Source organism: Dunckerocampus dactyliophorus, chromosome 14 (assembly GCF_027744805.1).
Source record: "Dunckerocampus dactyliophorus isolate RoL2022-P2 chromosome 14, RoL_Ddac_1.1, whole genome shotgun sequence".
Lineage (NCBI taxonomy): Eukaryota > Metazoa > Chordata > Actinopteri > Syngnathiformes > Syngnathidae > Dunckerocampus > Dunckerocampus dactyliophorus.
Window position 1 is genome coordinate 17738642 of NC_072832.1, and position 20572 is coordinate 17759213.

Sequence of the window (20572 nt, forward strand, 5' to 3'; positions counted from 1 at the left end):
GTGGAGGTCATTAACAGGGGTGCTCACACTTTTTCAGCCTGCAAGATATGTTTAAAATGAGGTCCCCAAGATCTACCTCCTACTATAAATATAGAAAACAATGTTTATTTATGAGTACATACTTATGTATGTTTATCAGGGTCGCATGCACTTTTTCAGCATGCAAGTTACAAGTCAAAATGATCTACCTCTTTCTATAAAACATAACATATAGAAAATCTGGTAAACTTTGAAATACTGTTATATAAATATTCATGTTTAGTTTTTCACAGTAACATTTTCACAGTTTACAGGTAATCAAAGTAGTTGATATCATAATTATATTTAATACGGCAAGAAAGATAGATAATTACACACACTTCCTCAATACCTGTGTAAATAACCCGAGTACTGGTAATATGTCATTCACACACACATTCATACCTATGGACAATTTAGAGTCGCCAATTAACATGCATGTTTTTGGAACGTAGGGGGAAACCGGAGTACCGGAGAAAACCCATAAACGGGGAGAAGATGCAAATTCCACACAGAGATTGTCACGCCTCGCAGGACAGGAGCGAGCGTCTCCTGTCCTGCGCTCTTATTTTGGCGGGTCGCACTTTCTCCGGGGAGCATCACGCCTGGCGGCCGCGCAGCTGCATAGGTTATCATCAGTGGCGGTTAAAAGGACAAAGTTTTGGTACGTGCGGCGCTGGTTGATTGGCATTGCTCCTCGTCTTCGCACCGGAGCTGTCACCTAAAAGATTTGACTCACCTGTTGTACTTCGTTCATGTTATTTTTCCCCACAGACATTTTCCCTCTCTCGCTTTTTGTTTGCACCTTTACAACTGTGAGTACCTGCACCTGCTTGAACACATTGAAAGTCTTTTTGTTTGCAAGCCGCTGCCTCTTCTCTGCATTCTGGGGGTCGAGCTTCCGACAGCTCTGCCTAAACGTGACAGAATCAACGAGCCAAGACGTGACCCCCGCAGAGACAGTTCCCTGCTGCTTTGCAGACATGGCCGCTCGCTATGCGCTTATCCTGCGGAACCACGAGGCACCTGGTGGGTTCCTGGAGAGCTTTTGGGAGATGAAGAGCCGCTTCGCCCAGCTCAACGAGGTGATTGGACGCAAGGCCCGGTCAGGTCACCTCCGGCGTCCACGATCCTTCCACGCGGGGCCAAGGTTTGATAACCTCTGGCTCTGGTTTCTCCTGCGGACGAGAGCAAGCCTTTGCCGACCGCAGCTCTTCCTTCCGCCAAGACCAAGCCGTCACCCACACTCGGCCGCTACAGCCGCCTTCCACTTCGTCGCCGAGGACCCGGCTGCTCCGGCCGCCTCCCACTCCGTCGCCGCGGACACGGCCACTCCATCCGTTTCTCTCGGGGCTTCCTTGTCTGCCACGCTCGCCGGCTGGCTAAACCATTCCGCCGATCGGATGAAAATGCAGCAAAAAAATAAATAAAAAAAGAAAAAAGAAAATGCAGCACGGGCCAGATTTGGCCCCCAGGCCAGAGTTTGACACGTGTACTTTAGAGGAAGACAATTTGCGCTTTCTCTCTGACACTGTAGCCTCTTTGCCCAATCAGGTCGGCCAACATGAAGCTCTGATATCCGCTCATCTTAAATTGTCTTTGATCATGTACAATATGCTGCTAAAGAGCCAGTGGAAGGTGCAGGCCTAGAAGTCATCCATTATGCCTGCAGCCCTATCCTTCATCTTGACCTGTGTGAGCAGTATTCAGCAGTTCCGATCAAGCACCTTACTAAATGTCAGGGGTCAATGCACTGTGACTACTGACCTGCTCATGACCTGTCAAGTTAAAGTGAACTTAAAATTAGATATTTTGAAAAACACACATTTCCTCCACTATTAAAAAGTCATCTCTATCCACATTCACCCACTGTCATGTGCAATTTGTCCAATCAGAAGCATTGTATTTTGGTTGCACATTGTTGCGCTATATTGTTCATCAATATAGTAATATATTAGATGTAAGATGATGTATACATCATCTTTAAAATCAGTCCACACTTACAACCATGGAAAAATGTATGTTTTATTTAATCGCCCATACATGGTATAAGGCGTACGAACGCGTGTCTACCACTGCACCAAATGGATCCAACACCAACAAGTCAATAACTTCATATTCTGTTGTTAAATAAGGTTGAAAAACACGAGGTACTGTTATGCATTTCTGATGACTCAGCTGTATCCTTACACACACCCAAACACTCACACACACAAAAAATCTCCACTCGGGTCGGAGTTTTACAAAAGTTCAGTTTTTAAGAATAAAAACCATGTTTGCATGTGCACCAGAGGCCACAACAAAAATATGCTTTTAAAATGTGTGGCCTAAATCTAATTCTGCATTCAAAAAACATCACTACACATGTTTTCAACTGTGCCATATCCTTTGATTTGAAAGGTTTTAATTTTAAAGTTTGTTGACTATGTACAAACAAGATACTGCTACAACAAAAATGAACAACGTGAGTATGATATTCACGAATCAAGATTGCATCTACAGGATATAAATTAGGGCTGTCAAAGCTAACTCGTTAACACGGAGTGATTACAATAAATTACGTCTTTACTACGTGCACTACGCGTGACTGCGGCTCATTTCCAATCTTATTTTGAGGCGTTCTGTTTATTTCTGGTCTTCAATGTGGCAGTTATCATAACTCACGGGAGAAGCAACCGCATTAATTAAAAGACGTCTTCATTTCATGTGAGAATGCACTAACGAGGGAGTGTGCTGTGGGTTATGAATGAATGGATTATCTTCTGTATGTTTATTTCTATTACAGTAAGAAAGAAATGGCAAGTAGCTATCACATTAAAGTCATTCTCTGACGGACCCAACTGGCCACCTCTTCCAATGTTACCAGAGAAAGGGAAGTGTACAGAACTGGAGTGCGGATCAAAGGAGTCACACTTGCCGAACATGCAGGACTATAAGTGTTAGTCATGGCCAAATCATTAGCAACCCTGTGCTTCTGTCAGATAAATGACCACTTCTCCCAGAAAATTGTAGCAATTACAAATGGTTCGGTATTTACATGTTTATTTGTTTTGTTTGCATTGGAACAACACAAAAAAACAGAGAAAAACGGCATTCCACACAGAATTCCAAAAATGGACTGGACAAAATTATTGGCACCCTCAACTTAATATTTGGTAACACACCCTTTGACGAAAATTAAATAAATCGCTTTCTGTTACCATTAACAACTTTATGGTAGAATTTTGGTCCAATCTTCTTTTGCCAGCTGCTCCAGGTCTCTAAGATTTGAAGTGTGCCTGATCCCAAACGCTGTTTTCATATCTCTATACAGGTGTTCTATGGGATTTACATCTCGCCTCTTTGCTGGCCACTTCTAAGACAAAAGACCACTGACAGAAACCAAACATTCTGACACGGGGCCCTACAAAATTCTTTGGTAGTCTTCAGATTTCAAGATGCCATGGAGACAGTCAAGGCACCCGATACCAGAAGGAGAAAAGCAACTCATGCTAAACTGGTAAACCTCCACCATGTTTGACCGTAGGGGCTGCGCTCTTTTCTTTGGGGAAAAAAAAAAAAAAACCCTCACCAAGTGGCTGTCAATTTCAGTTTCACTTTCTTAGTAGATGTATTTTTAAAGTGTGATTTATTGAAGCAAAATGATACAATTCCAGAGTTGCTGCCCTTGGAAAAAAGAGACATCCTGTCCTCTCAGGCTCCTTCCATGACTCCTCTTGACTACCGTAAATCATGGTGTATAAATCGCACCTTTTTTCCACCGGTAAGAAGCAAAAAATCGCAGTTTATACACGATGACAGGTCTGTACCAGACTCGGACTGAAAAATAATATCAGACAACACTTCAGCGGAAGACCACTCCTACTAAAAGCCCGGTCACACCGCTTGAACTTTGCTGTAGCGTTCCTGGAGTGGTGCAAAAAATTCATCACCGCTCGTAACCGTTCACCACCGTTTAACAGAAGTTGGCCCCCTTTAAGGCAACGGCGTATCCTCTCTGCCACCGCTGATGGTCCCTCCTACCGCTCCAAAAGTTTTGAGCTGCACAAAATATTGCGGTGAGGAGCGGCCAACTTTCCGCCACGGCAAAGTTCATCACCGCTCCAACAACACCCAGTCAAAGTTTGGCGCCGCTAGACGCAAGTTCGTGGACGCTTGGGTCCGCTAGGCCAGAATTTGGCTACAATTACGGGGAGAAATTGACCAGAAGCCCATTTGGGAATAGCCGTCTATGGGTCAGACAGTTGCTTTGACTTTAGCGCCATCTGCTGTACAGTTGCTGAAAATGCTTGTGTATGCAATTATATATTATAATTATAATATATATATTAGCCATAATATTAAAGATCTAGATGGCGAAGTTCGGCATGAGTGTTAAGTTTGAGTGTTACTTCGGTGTGTATAATATGTGTGTGTCTGATTGGCAGGTTGTGTCGGCAGATTTCTCCTTTCTTCTTCTTTTTGAAATTGCTTAGTACCTTTACGCATGTTGATTTGAGATGAAAGAGTTGGCAAGCATTTATGAAGTAAACTTTTTTTTTCCCCCCGCCGTGAGCCTGAAAATGGGGGTGCGGTTAATACACGGGTGCGGTTTATACAAGGTGCTTTACGGTACTGAATTAGTATATGTTTATTATACTGGGACAGAAATGCACAACTTAAATTTTTACGTAACTGTTCTTTAAAAGCATGCAGTGTGAAACATTGGTATTCTTTCTGCAGTTCTTCACATGAGCATCATATACAGTAAGTATGCACTGTATTGATTTCTATGTGAAGGGTGTTTTAAACGATATTTACCAAAAATACTTTCAAATCAATAGAGACAGTACATGGAAATTACATGATTCCAATGAGTGGTTGCTAAGAAACAATACAGCCTTCTACTGTATGTCTAATGTATTGTGATAAATGTAATCACAAATGTGTTTGTATCGTTTCACACAATAGCCTCCAGGTCAGACAGCACATTGGACAGCTTCTCTGATGACTGACATCCCATTGGCACAGAGAACACTGCAGACAGTCTAATGTTTGGGCCTCAAAAGCCCCCTTGTTCTGTTTCTGTGTTGTTCATTATTTCTTTGGGCACAACACATGCTCTTATCTTCGTCTCTTATGAATAGTGAGAATTACTCACTTTTGCTATAAATGTAGGTCAATATATGTAATAAAATAAAAAGTTAAGCACTATACATTGATGTGCAAAACCTGGATTATGCCAACATTGAATCCTTCAACAAGAAATTCTTCAACACACACCACAAGTGGGTGGAGATAAGAACACTGACTTGGCTGTTTACGTATAATACACTCTTTTCCTTCAAAAAGGCTTGACTCGCTTTTGACAGAAGACAAGTAGAGTGGATGATTGCAGAGGTATGTCCCTTGGTGAACAAAAACTTTCACAACATCAATGTAAATCAAGAATACTCAGGAAAAGTGTTGGCGTATCATTGTCAAAACCTGCAATCAAGCGACACTTTCATAAATGTAAAAACAGAGTGTTTAAAGGACTGAGGACTAAACATCAAATAGAGTATGAAGCGTTGAGCAAGGCCACAGACAAACAAGCTGCAATACCAAAGTAACGAACTCTGGACTTTCGGAGGAAAGATAAATATCCGAAAAAGAGCAAAAAGGCAAAGCTCATCACTGAAAAGGTAGTTTATCGATCTCCGTCGTGGATTGTTGGGTTTTGCCGTGTTTAAACTAGGACGGAAGAAAAAAGTATAAAAGAACAAAAGAGGATAAAAAGAAAGGAACTGCTCATGATCCAAAGCATACCATATGTTGTATTAAATGTGTGTGGGGGGGTATGATTCCCCCTCCTTCTGCTGGCCCCCACTGTTCTGTTTGCTCGTTGCACCACTTCTATACTGCCTGTAATTTCTCCAACTGTGTGGATTATTCCAGTTTTATTTGGACTGTTTTTTATTTATTATTTCTACTGTCTCCACCACATGTCAAACTCGTGCCCTGGAGGGCCGAGACGCTGCATGTTTTCTCTCCAACCAGTTTCTTCAGCAGGTGATTTAATTAATGAGCTGCTTCTCTCAAATTGAAGGAGGTGTTGATCATTAAAATCACCTGCTTTAGTGACCGGCTGGAAAGAAAACCTGCATTGTCTCGGCCCTCCATGGCACGACTTTGACACCCCTGCTCTACACTTTAGGTGTAAAATGGGCCCAGGCATGGTGTAATTGGCCTTGTATATGCTCTCACTTTTTTTTTTTCAATGGCCAAGACAATGATGTCAAGCCAATAGAGCATGTTTTTACTCACTGAAGACAAAAGTGAAGGCACCCACGAATGCTAAAATGTGCTTCTCTATAGAGGCGTTAAAATCCAATATTGATAAGCATGGGCCGGGATGAAATTCTGACGGTATGATCATCTTGGGCAAAAATATTACGGTTGGACAGCTTCAAAATATTATAAATACAGCTCTAAAATGTGTTAGATTAAAATATCTTGATTGAAAAGAGAAAAAGGTCAATAAAAACCATTTTTAAACCATATAAAATAACACAGTGAAAATGTAACATGTGCATTTGAAATGAATAAATAAATATCAATAAATAAATAAATCACTGAAATCTTTCTAAATAAATACAATGCAGTTCTCAATGCAGTCTACTGTGGCTATTCCTGCAGCTCAAGGCACAAGAGATAAAAAAAAAGCACAATGCTAATAAATGCAATCAAGTGACCCAAGAAGGTCACAACATAAATATTTTTTTTTAACTCGTAATGTTATGTCTTTATTAATAGTAGCAGGTCACACTTTTGCACAAACTGTCAAAGGCTGCAATATCGGTATTGTATCGGAACACCCCCACATTTCTACGTAAGTACTCAAAGCGCTTTGACGCGGTTACCTTATTCACCTACCGATGAGGGACCATCAGGAGCAAATGAGAGTTCAGCATGTTGCTAAGTAATAAAAATCTGAACTATCTTTAGAGTAATCAATTGTTTAAACGCGCCTGAAAATACAAGTACATTAGTCCCTCGGCACTTCAAATTTTACATTAGTGACTATAGGGGTGTTATTTCATGTCTAGAGGGCTCTAGTAATGTTAAAAACCGTATTTAGAAGGTCATAAACAAGTTTTCTATGCGCTAACTACAAAAATATGAAATCATTTGCAGAAATTCACTTATCACAGTCGGATCTGGAACCAATTAAGCATGATAAACGAGGTGTACTGTTCCCCTTGTGTCTGTAAGCAGACACAAGGGGAACAGCAAGCCAAACTCCATTCAAGCGTATAGGGAGTCAGGAAGTAGCATCCAACCTCCAAGTTCTTAATCACGCAGCACTGTCCTATTCAGTATTGAGTTAAACTACAACAAATAAACAAATATGCATCAATAAAAGGTGCTTGGTGATAAACATTATTGTATGCTAATTAAATACAACATGAAACGGTTCACAAGCTCCTTATAAGCACATAACACAAAGCAACTGTAATGAAATAAATGTTTACAACTTCACAATTGCTTGACTGTGGTACAATACAACATACTGACTATATTGTTAAATAACTTCTAGAAAAATACTTACAGACGATGCTTTCGAAGGCGCAAACAACACAAAGCTTTTAACAGGTGGTAAGAGGTGTTACCAAAAGGAGATTGATTCAAACATGGCTGCCAGGCTCTGATTCAAACATGGCCGCCAGGCTCTTTCCTGTCAAAGAGCACTTCAAAGTAAAGGCATGAATAAAGGTGCGCTTCACAAAATGAAGGGAAGAAGACGAGGGATTACTTAAAGATGACACTCTACACGTCAATCGCATCTTGGTTAATCAAATGAAATGATGCAACACACTTTCTAAAGGGCAACATAATACAAACTCATTAGGTCATTGGACCTAACTGTGCTGATGTTACAGAGATTCACATTGTATTTCCGAAGTGCAATTTGGAAGGAAGGAGGAAGCACATTTCTACGTATATGAAGAGAAAAGTTCATACTCTACTCATACTATGAAAGACAACCAAAGCAATGTGCTCATTTACTGTCCTTTCAAGGATATAAGCCCAGTTTCTACTTGGAACTATTTAGCAGATTCCTCGCTCCCTGAGTCCCTATATGAGTACCCCATACACACACAAAAAATACACGCAATGATACACTCTGTGAGCACTTAACACACACACATACTAACCAGGCCACATACATGCTTGAGAAAGAGTCTCTAGATAGAACACCGCAGACTCTATTGAATCATGTGTAGCATCACTGAGTACTGTACATCCCAACACAAACACCGTCATACTTGGAAAAGGTCAAGTTCGACAAAAAGCAGGCAAACAAAACTGAACCCCGCTGCAGCCACTTGGGCACTCATCCAAATGGAAAGTGACGCTCTATGATGTATTTGATTGCTCGTGCACTTAATGAAATGAGATGACGGAGCGTGCTCATTTTTATCACACTAGCATCGGGGTGTCCAATGTGAAAAGCTTATGTATGCATCTTTTGTTTCCACTAAACAAGATGATACATCAGTACTAATATTCAGGTTAGAGCAGAGGATACACACAGGAAGTATGTGTTGGACACCACTAAAAGTGAGGAAGTTTATGAAAACAGAGAAGATACCAAGTCATCCAATAACACACTTTTTAAATCTGGAATGTGGAAAAGTCTCAATTGTGTAGACATGGAGATAATAAAGTCCCAAAACAAACAAAATATATGCTCATTGCAAAAAATCCAGTTTTTAAGTCAGACGTGCATGATAAACAAAGCGCAGGATATATAAAACAAAGCAATACTTCAGTCCGATCACAAAAGCTTGAAAAAAATCCTGACCTTTACTGGTTTAAGTGTTCACCTCAGAACATGACAACAGTCAGCTGTGGAATCACTGCTGTGTGTGGCTCCGTATGGATGCGGCCGCAAAAAAAGGTATCAAATCAAACCAGCAAAGATCATAGTTTAATCAGTCTCACTGACAAATCTGACTTAAGCACTTTTTCAAGGAAAATATGACATTTAATTCTGCACTTACACAATATTACTGAATTTACAGTACCATTATAGAATCATTATATCATCATTACCAAAACTGTGATCCGTCAATGTCCACCTATCTATCCATTTTCTATTCCGTGTGTCCTCATTAGGGTCAAGAGAGAGCTACTTGCAGAGCTGCATTAAATACCACAATGTTAATACTTCATCTGAGAACTAAACATAAAATAGAGTATGAAGCGTAGAGAAAGGCCACAGATAATAAGGCTGCAACACCAAAGTAACGAACTCAGGACTTTCGGAGGAAAGAAAAACATCCGAAAAAGAGCAAAAAGGCATAGCTCATCACTGAAAAGGTAGTTGATCGATCTCCGTCGTGGATTGTTGGGGTTTTGCCGTGTTTTAGAATGTATGGATCCATGCTATTTTCTGCCATCATGACACTACTTTGCCGACATTGCCTTACCGCAGTTGTACAAAAAAGTACAGTAAAACATGCAACTTGATTTAAAACAAAACTACTACTATACTCTGTTTGTCACTGAAAAGTGGATCTTGGAGAGCTCTTTATATTTGTTTTACAATACTGCACTAATCCATGCATGAGTTGACTATTTTTCTAAAACACTGAAGGGAAGCTCACCTTTAATTGTAAGAGTTTTATTTCATGGGATTTGCAACAATGCTAGCGAATTCTAAGCTTTATTAAAATGTGTTCTTGTGTTTACGTTGGTGACATGATAAAAACATTTTCAGGTCCATAATCTATAATAACATTGTCAAAGTGTCAGTCCGGGACACCAAATCAGATCGGATAAAAGGCCAAAAATGCTGATCGGGGCATCCCGAATTAACGTGCATGTTTTTGGAATGTGGGAGGAAGCCGAAGTAACCAGGAAAAAGCCACGCACACACGTGGAGAACAGGCAGACGCCACAAAAAGATGCTCAAACAGAAATTGGAACCCTGGATGACTACCTGTGCACCAACATGCTAACCACTAGTCGACAGTATGCCCCGTCCACCAATGTGTTCCATAAGTCGGCTGTTTGATTTTTTTTGTTTAAAAAATATTCAATTATGTTATCTTTACACTTACACATCTTATTACACTCAACATTTCCACAAATCTAGTCAGTTTTACTCATTTCCCAGAGCAGCTGGTGGACTTTTGAGTTGTGTGCAGAGGCAAACAACCATGCCTGAATAACACTTTGATTTCTTCCTAAGCAAATTCTTGCAAGCATCAGCTCAATATTTTGTTCCTTTGCCTGTAGTCAGCAGATACTGGAACAAATAAATCATTCACCATTTAACAAGTACTACTAAAATCATCAATATGTATGTTGACACAGAGGCAGACAACTGTGTTGGTTGGCCTGACACAGACGGGGATAATGGCATCTCTGTACAGCTCTCTGAACACAGAATAATTGAAGGTGACTCAGATGAATATATCAGCATATTTTCGAACAACCGATGCATGCCGGGTAGTCACATGACATACACTAATTGGAGTGGCATGTTATGAAATTACCTTCTTTGAATATAGATAGATTATATTCAATTTTTTTGTCTCCGACGTAGAGAATGAAAAGCACATAGCATATCACTGCATTTTAATCCTCCCATTTAACCTGCGACAACGCTCTCCAGGTTTGTCATTAGCTTTACTCATTGGAACACAGCACCGCTAATATAAGCGGTGCAGGAAAGTTGATGTTTATGAAAAAACAATGGTGATGTTTCATACCATAATGTAATAACGACATCCTGTTTTAACCGACTTGTGTTCTACAAATCTTTTATATGAGACTATTTTCCGTAACACTAAATCGTACCCCAATATAGACCCAGCATGTGACTACAAAATTTCCATCTCTCATGTTACTAGTCAGAACTTTTACCTGACCTGAGTTCATCGAATTATTCGTTTAATGACTGTATTGACCTCTTTCAGAACCACCTGTTTAATCGCTGTGTTTCCACTGTTATCTTTCAATATGGGATCTTATGTCCTTCTAATGAGATGACCTTTTAATGTGCTATCTTTTGTTCTTATTGTTGTGATTCCGTAGTGTCGCTGAAACTCACAGTTTAAAAGTTAAACTAAAAGTCACCGTCGAAATAAAGTCACTGCAGACTGAAGTGCTAACATACAGATCGACTGAGAGCCACAACTGCAAATGATTTGGACCGTTGCTGTACTGTTCTACAGTATACATTTTGGTGTGCATTGTTGCAGACTTTCAAAATTAATACAGAAGCAGTCCTGTTGTGGAGTCAGAATGGTAATGCTTTAAAAGAAAACTGTACTTTTCTTGGAATTTTGCCCATCATTCATAATCCGTATGTGAAACATTACCACAGGTCTTTCCCTTTTCTGTGCATTCTAAGGAGAGAAAAACAGCTAGCATGAGGCAGCTAACAATGCACATAATGGGACCCACCTATTTCAACCACAAAGCCCTAAATAAAAACCTCCAAAAATGGCCCATTTAGTCCATTTACATCACATGACCTGCATATTCACCAATCAACAGCGCCACTGTCATTGCAGGAGCTACTGTAACACCAAAGAACTACTTTTCTGGAGTAGTGCCACAGCGCCTTGCTCACAGCTCTACTCACAACGTCACAGGCAGGTAGTGGTAGAGGTAGAGGTATACACATGTGTATAGCAGAAAGTTGTGACAATAAACTGAAAAGTTGGTCAACTAATGGATACTGGCTCGCAACATCGCTAGGAATACTCAGTTAGATGCAGGTTTTTAACCTGCCGACTATGCTGAATTTACCAGCTCAACAGGGAGCATGACCACAATATGGCAAAATACTGTATTATATGTTACCATGAATGTATCTGTAACTACATGGCCACAGCATGTACTGTATATAAAATGTTGTTGGAGGTTTTAGAAGGTGTTTTAATAGAGGCTTTGTAGGCGGACTAGGTGAATCACATTACTTGCATTAGTCGTTGTTTTCTCTATTTAGAACGCACAGAAAAGAGGAAGATGTGTGGTCATGTCACACGTAAGGATTGCGGCTCACGGGAAAAATTTGCAAAAAAGTGCGGTTTTCCTTTAACAGTGCTGGAAAAAACTGTGTCAGCCTTCATCTGTGCCAACAACTACAAAGAAAGAGACAAAGGGAGATACTACAGACTTGGAGATTGGAAAATTGAGTTGTAATTCTGCTTCAACGAGATTACCGTCAACCAAATACTGAATGTGAGAAATGCAACTGATTGTCCTACAACCAGTCTGATTGTTTCCTGACACAGTGCAGACCTGAAATCAACCAAAATGCAAATGTGATTTGGCCAACTCTAAATCTTGCGTGAAAGTGGCTCAATTTGCACTTTGTGTGCCCAATTTCATGTGAACTCATGTGAACTCCTGTTTATCTGTGTCTTCAACATGGACACACTAGGACCAAAAGGTACAGTATATATCGTCAACTTTGCGGCAGGCAACAAATAAGACACAGGGCGAGGCTAGATTTTAGGGGCTTGATTTTAAATGCCCCCACTCGCCAAACGTACCATAAAATTAACAATTGAGAAATATGTTAAGGTCCATAATTATATAATTGGTGTAATTTTTGTCCATTGAAAAACGTGCCTATTATTTTATAAAGAATAATAAAAATGAAATGAAAGAGATGCAACAATTAACGGATGATTAATCGTTTATTCAATTAATAGAAAACTATTTTAGTATTCACTTAATCGTTTTACGATTCAAAAATGTAAATATCTTCTCAAATCCTGTAAATATCGTCTCAAAAGTGAATATTTTTTAATTTCCTTAGTCATCCATGAAAGCAGACCGATTATCTTTGTGTTTTAAGCAAAACACAATATTCACACACATCAGCTTTGACTCAGCGTGATCAACATTTTTGCCTCTAACCACCAACTGTTTGTGTTTGGTTCATATTGATTTGGTCCGTCTGGGCCTAACCCATTCATCGATTCATCGAAACAACAAGCTTCACATTACTCGACTAAAAAAAAAATTATAAAAAAATCATTAGTTGTAGCTCTAATATGCCATTGCACTGACATATTACAATATGGATGTAATCAATTAATGTGATTCTTAATAGTATTCTACTAAAAACACAGAAATATCTCTACACAAAAATGTCCGATTGCTTTTGTTTTAGTGGTTAGTAGTCTTTTAAAAGCAGTGAATGTATGAATCTGGTCAGTAGTGGGTGGGATAGTTCCAACAGAACAAAGTAGAAGGTCAAAAAGTGTGAGGAGGATTCTCTGGAGAGCTACAGCTGATGCAAGCAGACATGCTATTAAAAAGCAGAACTGAACACAAGAAGAAACAACTCCCAAAACACAAAAGCTGGGAGACTGTTTCATCATACTGGTTTGAAACATTTATCCGCTTCCTTTGCTCATTTAAAACAATGGCCCGATGAAACCAAGTGCCAAGACAATGTCACCCAGTCAAGTGTCATCTGCAAAACTTGGAAAACCATGAAGTCGATTTGCATCTGCTAAAAACTGTAACTTCACTGGAAAATTGACCTTGACCGCCTCCCCCAGGTAATCATCAGCAGGGCTTTTGCTCTGACAGAGAAAAATATTACCTGCAAGCCTATGGAAGATTTAAGGTTAAGAACTGCTGCTTGAGATTGCTGAGAACATTAATCGTCCAGCCCTCATTGTCCATATGTAGCTAGTGCTTGTACTAACATGTCTGCAAGACAAAAGAACTAAAGATCACACCGGCACTAACATAACGGGACTAACATAACGGTACTAATGGTGCTAATGTCTTTTTCTGATGTCCATCCACGCATTTTCTATGCCGCTTATCCTCATAAGGGTATGCTGGAGCATATCCCAGCTGACTTTGGGAGAGAGGCGGGGTACACCCTGGACTGGTCGCCAGTCAATCACAGGGCACATACAGACAAACAACCATTCACACTCACATTAATACCTATGGACAATTTAGAGTCGCCAATTAACCTAACATGCATGTTTTTGGAATGTGGGAGGAAACTGGAGTACCCGGAGAAAACCCACGCAGGAGAATGCAGGAGAACATCCAAACTCCACACAGAGATGTCCAAGCGGAGATTAGATTCAAATCCAGGTCTTCCCGATCTCCTGACTGTGTGGCCAACATGCTAACCACCATACGGCCCATCTTTTTACTGTACAGATAAAAAAAAAATAACAGAAGTATAACAGTAGTAACAGTAGTATAATAGTAGTTGTTCTGGAATTTTTTTCTATTAAGAAAGGTGGTTAACATTAAGAACCTGTGAGCAGCAATTGCATGTGTGGATATGCACATGCATGACCAATCGTGCCGAGCCCTGACCCAACTGTTCCAGTCATGCCAGAGAGAAAGTGCACCAAACCTGAGCATGGATTAGAGCACTTACACTAGTCACTAGCAGACCTGCCAACCTTGAAAAAATGTTATGAGCAGTGAGTAACCACAAGTCTTGTCAACTAATTAGCTTGTGAGCTTCCTTCATATCGCAAATGCAATCACAAATGCAATTGCAAATGTTCGTACACACACAGGAAATCATGTATTACCATGCAAGACCGATTACAGCCTTATGGGCTCCACACTTCTAGTCCATACGTTGTCAATGGAACCTGCACAACAGGGTGATTATCACAAGTCTCTGTTCAGGCCAAGATTTGAAATTCGTACATGTTAAATTTTGTGCTTGTGCATGACATTGTGCACACGCTGGCTTGCGACACGATCCTGCGAAGTTGAAAAATGTTCAACTTTTGATTGCTGTCGCTCAGACAAGGACCAATCAGGGGGAGTTTCACTGATCGACGGACAGCTAGGAATACTTGCCCTGTCAGATTTTCCAGAGCTATTTGACATTTCGAAAAAAAAGAATATCGATATGAACAAAAAAGCAGGAGCATGGGAACTTGTTTGGACCAGAGTAAACAGGTAGGTTTACATTATTTTACATGGACATTTATGTATGTTTATTTTCTATACTATCCAGTATTAGCAAGAGTATCCGATCAACAGACGCTTTTTCACCTCTGAACTACTTTCATACCCCGAAATCCCCTCCAAATCTGACAGCCAATCAAAACCGTGGATGCTGGTAATTCGCTTTGACTGTGAGCACGTCGCTCACCGGTGCCGCTGGCCAAAGCCGCTAGTTGCCACTCGTGTGCAGGGTTTTCAGAGTCTACCACAGCTTCAGGATTTTTTCGGACTTGCACACTAAATGCAGAGACTGAACTCATAACTGAAATGCGGCGAAATCTGGAAAGCAGACAAGCTTAGTGTATTTAAGGGTAAAAGTGTGTGCCATGTACAAAAAGAGAAAATACATGTTGGCAGGTATGCTTTAGGTGTCAAGTGGGTCCAACCGTGTTACCGAGTGGTACGGTACCATATCTGGTAACCGATACAACATTGACCACAAAGTGGTGAGTAAATACATATCAATCATCAAAGAAAACGAACGATATAAATGAAAAATGAAATCAAATACGATATGGCGCTGAAATATTTGAATCTGTTTGAAATAAAATATTGTAATCAAGTTGTTCAATAGCAATCACAGTAGTAATCAAGATACAGCAATCTTGTACATATAAAGAATGAAAATACATGAATTGTAAAACGTAATCAATAAATTAGTATGACAACATGATCATTGTTAGAAAATCAGATAGAATATTTTTAATCAAGCATAAATTGACTTCAAATGGTTAATAAAGCATTTTTTTACAGGCAACCTCTGACATTCGACCTGATGAGGATCACCTTAGGCTAAGCACGGTTAATGACCATGTGGACGTAGATTGCAGACGATCACATACAGGGTTGTTACAATCAGGTCTTATTTCCTGTCTTACAAGTGTCCAATGTGTCCACCACCTGCAGAACGGGCAACATCGATGCGATAAGAGAATTCCTCCCACACTCGTATCAGCATGTAACGATCAACGGAATGTTGCTGGAGGAAAACGCAACTACAGCCCCCCTGTGGCAGCCATTAAAAACTTAGAAAACTCCTCTTTCAAATGGTCACTGACTCATTCCATGACGATGCTTGGGAACAGAAGCATGCATCATGGAATCGGTTCATTCTTTTGAGTAATCCTGTACATAGCCAGCAGAACAATGTGCCCTTCAGACGTACCCTCATCAATCACCTCGCTTGCACAGAGGCTGAAAAAAAGAGGAATCAACAGCGAAACTTTCTCAGGGATGCCTCATCAGGGCTTGGACATCTTCTTCTCAGAGTGAGCGATTGCACGTGAGACCCTGAATTGTGATAGCGTTTCTGCACTTGATATGTTCATTCACCTTTATTCACACGCCTGACAAATAAACTTTGTGTAATGTACAAAATATATAAGAAGAGAAAGTTACTACTGCTTCAACATTTACATTAGATAACTAAAAGTCAAAGTTCTTCTATTTGTGTAGTAGTTTTCTAATGATGTAATGATTACGTGAGAAACGAAATCAACAATTCTTAACTGCAGATCATACACAGAGGTTTGTGTGGTGGGAACCCATGATTAAGTGGCAAAACTAACCAACCAGATAACAGTGACCGCCTTTGTTCCTGCTTTGCTACCGTGGGAGCCAGTTTGGCTTACAGTTGGCAGCATGGGTCCATATTAGAGGGTGGGTGGTAGGGTACTCAGCTCATTATCAAACACACAGAGAACCTCAATTAATAGTGATCATTATGCTTTACAGGTCATTTTATTTAAGAATAACTTGAATTATGAAATGTTCTTGGACTGAATATAATACATGCATTACATTTACTCAACACTGATTACAAAAATCTGGCTCACTTGCATATCAGACAATCATCAAGTTTTCTGGCAATTCTGTGCTCACAAAAGTGATTGTGTGTAAACCGTACAAATCAAGATGGATACTGTAGATGGATTGAATAAATGTTCCACCCTCATTACATGTAAAGTGCTCATGACACCAAAACCATGTTAATCTTGTTATATTATTATTATTTGTTATTGCCATGTAAAATAACAATGAATTCGAATTAATGTCGACATACAGTGTTTACCTTGTTTACATTTTTCGCCACAAAAAAAAACCATCCTGTCAGAGAAAGGAGAAGAAGGGGGAATTGGCATTACTTCAGGAACACGCCCTCTGGGCAGTACACATGGAATGCATTGTTTACACATTGTTGTTGATTTTCTGTTGTTGTTATATATTTTTTTGATATTATGCCCGCTTCTTGTGTGACAGGCTTTTGCTCGAACACTCGAGCAGACGGAGTGAGCCTGCTGACATTTCCAAAAGACATCATTCGCCGTTTCAGATTCTTCGATATGGTATTTCGGCACATTTCGAGTACAGTTGTTTTGGATAACTTTCCAATAAAACATTTGGGTTTGCCAAGGTGAGACCATTATTCACATAGGGGTGGCAATAAGTTGATACCTAGATGGCCAGTGGGGTGGCCGGAGAGTGACCAGGCCACCCCGTAGCTCCACCACTGTTGGTATCGGCCGATCTCACTCATGGATGATCAGTGTCGGAATCGGCAGCAAACCCTGACCGGAGCATCCCTACCACCGACACTAGGCCAACCACCCCATCCCCCCGCCTACAAATATGACAAAAATGACACCAAAATGCATTTTGACCATCGTCATCTGTTTCTCGTGTGTCCTTATTATTGTGTAAAGCATGTTTATGTACATTAAATACCGTATATTAAATATCCATTGAAATTGCTTAAATGCTTAACTGTTAACATTTACAGTTCCATTGAAAAAAGTCACAATTTACCTGATTGTTACCATACCAGGTCTGTTTGCTATTCTAGAAGCCAAGCTCACTGAGACCACAGAAGCAGAATGAATGGTGCAATCACACAAACATGCACTATTACACTTGTCAATCTGCTGCCAATTCCCTCTGATTCTGTCATCCAGCCAACCGAGCCCATGGGTCCAATGTGCCATACCAAAGAACAGTTGGCAGCCACTTTCTACTCACTGAGCGTACCTGGCCTGGTATCAAGTGCACTGACAAATGTACCCAAATGCTGCATGCGGCAGAACAAAGGAACAGTGTGCCCAGGTAGGGAGAAGAAGAAAAGAGCGAAGTCCCCTAGTATGTGTGGTGTAAACTACGACAAACCTTGGTTTATGAGGTCTCATCATCCAAGTCAAGCTAGGGGGATGAGTGTTGAAAGGTTAAACAGTACAGAGAGACAGGGAGACAAATGACATAGTCATGTAGGCGGATTATTTAGCAACTCAAATATAGACTTTAATGTTATTCCATTCTTCAAAAATTAAGCAAGCAGGGAGTAAGTCAGGAAGTGACAGGAAGTAATACTGTGCTTGGTTTTTGCAACAGGTAGGGAAGTAAACAAAACCATGTCAGTCACGTGGAAGTACTTCTGCACTGTAAATAAAAAGTCTGAAGGGGTACACGACTCAAAGAAGTTTGGGAACCACTGATACAGGTAAAAGTATTGGGACACATGGCCATTACAACTACAGAATGGGAAAATAGAAGAAAATATGGATTTGGTATTGGAATGAGAAATGGTTCCGCTCTTCAGATTGCCCACAATAATTTTGAGTGTCTGTGGGAATTTGTGGCCATTCCTCAAGAAGAACGTTTGTTTGGTTGAGGTTACTGACAAATGACAATCTTTGTTAGCGTCATCACTAGCTCAAGCAGGTGGTGGTCAAATAAATGTATTGTAGCTAGAAGTCATGTAAAGTCAGAGCGAAAATGCAACATATAAGCGCTGTTCTCATATGCGGAAACTGTTCCCATAGGGATTTGGGGAAAAGTTATTACTAAGTTCAAGAAATGACCAAAAAAACGCAGAGAAGAGTGGCTGCTAGTCCTGTCTCTCTTGTCGAGTATGAACACGCTCCCGTTTACAGTGAGCAACAACAAGCAAAATATGTTAAACTGAATTAAAATTAAAGTTAAAATATTGTTGGAACTCAAACACACTCATGAAAATGGGAAACGCAGAAACAATTACCTCACATAATTACAGGCTTCATCTAAATGCTCACACTACAGTATATAAGTGCCCAATTATTCACATTAACATTAACACAAGATTACGAGAACACACACATTCACATGTTTAGAAACAAATATTTCTAGAAATAAATAAGTGCTCTGCCAGAGTGACGCAATCTAGTAGCTGTAAAGACCACTGCTTCTCTTGAGCCTTTCTTCCTGTTTTTTTGGACCGTGTTGCTATCGTAGAAGTAGTCAATGATCACACAATTTAAAAGGTTTTCAAATGGTATTAAAAAATAAGACCATTATATTTGGTTACAATGCTGGACTCAATCATCAATGAGGAAGATTGAGGATCAAGCCCAGAAAGAAAGTACACAGAGTCTCTCGAGAGTGAAAGTTAAGTTTTTGTACAAATGAGAGTTAAGCTTGTGCTCATGTCATCCGTAGGCTTCTGGGAGCAAACTTAACAGGACTGCATTTGTGTTGCTAACATCACATTCATTTTTAAATTAACACTCCATCTTCTTCCGCTTATCCGAGGTCGGGTCTAAGCAGGGAAGGCCAGAATTCCCTCTCTTTCATCCAGCTCCTCCTGGTGGATCCCGACACATTCCAAGGCCAGTTGAGAGACACAGTCTGTCCAACGTGTCCCGGGTCTTCCCCAAGTCCTCCTACTGGTTGGACTTGCCCTGAACACCTCCCCAGGGAGGCGTCCTGGCCGAGCCACCTCATCTGGTTCCTCTCAATGCGGAGGAGCAGCGCTTCTACTCCAAGTTTCTCCTGGATGACAGTACTGATCTCCAAGGGAGAGCCCAGCCATCTTAAGAAAAAAAATGATTTCGGCCGCTTGTACCAGTCACTTCTTCTTTCGATCACTACCCAAAGCTCATGACCATATGTGAGGGTAGGAATGTAGATCGATCTGGAAATTAAGAGCTTTGACTTTCAACTCAACCCTCTTCAACAAAACGGACCGATGCAGAGTCCACATCACTGCAAACGCCGCACCAACGTGAACAAGTTAACAAGACCCCAAAGTACTTAAACTCCTCCATTTGGGGCAGGATCTCATCCCTGGCCCGGAGATGACACTCCACCCTTTTCCGGGTGAGAACCAACTAAATTAACACTCTTGGAAAAACAGCGCAGCAAAATGATGAAGGACACATACAAGACTGCATTCATGCAGGCTGGTTTTGTGTTACAACACAGATGGACATGTCACAAGCATTACTATCATCATCTGTTACATTAAATATGTCTGATGCGTAAAATAAGCTTTCACAGCAGTTTGACTGCTTTGTTTTCAACTATTTCACGTCTTCCTGCAACACGCAATGCACACTCACACAATTGGAGCAAATACTTTCAACAATATGCGCCGTTATTCGCTTTAATCTGCAATGTACAAACATACTGAGCATGTATGTGGTCATATTCAATGCTTGACCCCCATCGGCTCACCGGAAGTGACGCGGACTGCCTCCAGACATGGTTGCAACCCCGCAATTAGATTAGATGAGATTCAGCTTTTCCCTTTCGC

The 20572-nt window shown here is 40.5% G+C and overlaps 1 protein-coding gene across 2 annotated transcripts in view; it reads right to left on the bottom strand.

The window, feature by feature from the left end:
- The window catches only part of LOC129194203 (adhesion G protein-coupled receptor A1), a 224516-nt gene that overhangs the window by 178252 nt on the left and 25692 nt on the right, over window positions 1-20572 (bottom strand). Inside the window, exon 1 of one of the 2 annotated variants that reach the window (XM_054799240.1) lies at window positions 7589-7667. The exons of the other annotated variant lie outside the window; for it this stretch is intronic. The gene's annotated coding sequence lies outside the window, so the exon portion shown is untranslated. Of the gene's footprint in view, window positions 1-7588; window positions 7668-20572 lie in introns of those variants that run through there. 2 annotated transcript variants of the gene reach the window in all.